Source organism: Priapulus caudatus, unplaced genomic scaffold (assembly GCF_000485595.1).
Source record: "Priapulus caudatus unplaced genomic scaffold, Priapulus_caudatus-5.0.1 Scaffold2071, whole genome shotgun sequence".
NCBI lineage: Eukaryota > Metazoa > Priapulida > Priapulimorpha > Priapulimorphida > Priapulidae > Priapulus > Priapulus caudatus.
Window position 1 is genome coordinate 3,495 of NW_014579132.1, and position 1,375 is coordinate 4,869.

The 1,375-nt window shown below is 41.5% G+C and overlaps 1 long non-coding RNA gene across 1 annotated transcript in view; it reads right to left on the reverse strand.

The window, feature by feature from the left end:
* Positions 1–1,248: 1,248 nt before the first annotated feature.
* Positions 1,249–1,375, reverse strand: part of LOC106818173 — a 3,555-nt gene continuing 3,428 nt past the window's right edge. Inside the window, exon 3 of the long non-coding RNA XR_001395158.1 lies at positions 1,249–1,345. This is a non-coding gene — a long non-coding RNA (uncharacterized LOC106818173). The remainder of the gene's footprint in view (positions 1,346–1,375) is intronic.

Sequence of the window (1,375 nt, forward strand, 5' to 3'; positions counted from 1 at the left end):
TCTCTCTCTCTCTCTCTCTCTCTCTCTCTCTCTGTCTCTCATTCTCTCTCTCTTTTAATATACATATGGCCGAGGCATTAATTATACCTTAAATAAATTTTCCCATGTTCACGATACTGTACACTTATATGTACACATACATGTGCTAAGCCATAGTACATAGAGTCACAGCTTCACATCATAATGGCCACTCAAAAGGAAACCATCAAAAGTGTCCCGTATATGACAGATGGCCTTTATATGGAGGTGGTTTCACTGTGTAACTGCCACTCAGGGGAAATTTTGCCTTTATAGACAGGTGGCAGTTCCACAGAGGTGACGGCCTGAACACACTCGACGGCATGCGAATCGTTGACATTAAATATATGCTGTGCATGATAACAGTACTAGCGTGTAACCTCCAGTCTGAAACTATGATTAAAGTCCATTCGCACGTATTCACACGATAGCTATTGAATTTTTTTTTTTATATCTATCTACGTCTCTACTTGTCATCTCCATTACCTAACATTTAAATTTTTCCTAAAAAAATTCGTTCATAATAATTCGTGTGAATTAATTACTTAATTAATTACAAAATTTAAGTAATATTTTAATTTTTAAATTAAAGTACGCCAATTTAACAAATTTGACTTTGAGTGTGAGCTAGCGTGGTGTTGGAGGCGTGACAGAGTGTGTTAAGCGGGGGACACACCATGCGAATTTATTCGCACGACCGCAGCGGATTTTAAAACTGCTGCGGAATTCTTACGGTGTGTTCGCTCAAGCGCGGTGCGAATTTTGCCGCGAATTTCATCCGCACCGAAATTCGCAGAGATCAAACATGTTTGATATTTTCGCTGCCAACCGAACCGATACCGATACCGACAGTACAGACAGACAGTAGATCGCGTGTAATGTCCCCGCTGCGGTCGTGCGAATAAATTCGCATGGTGTGTCCGCTCAATTATCGCATGCGGGTATTTCGCTGAGGATATGACCGCAGCGAAATTCGGGCCAACGCTCCATTAAGAGTGTTGCCAACTTTGATATCATTAATGATTAATGATTAATGATTGATAATCCTAACCCTAATCCTAACCCTAACCTAAATGACATTAAACCACAAACTAATATATGACCATGGCCATGACCATATATATATATATATGTTATTATGACCATTAATGACATTAAAGTTGGGAACACTCCTAATGGAGTATCACCCGATATTCGCATGGTGTGTCCCCCGGTTGTGCTCACCTCCCGCATCCAGCAATATTTTCATGCACTGTGAGGAACCGTGCGTGGCAGCGGCGTGCAGTCCCGACCTTCCCTCAACGTCCACCTGATCAATGTACTGCACCTGCAACACACAACGTGACAAATGTTGACA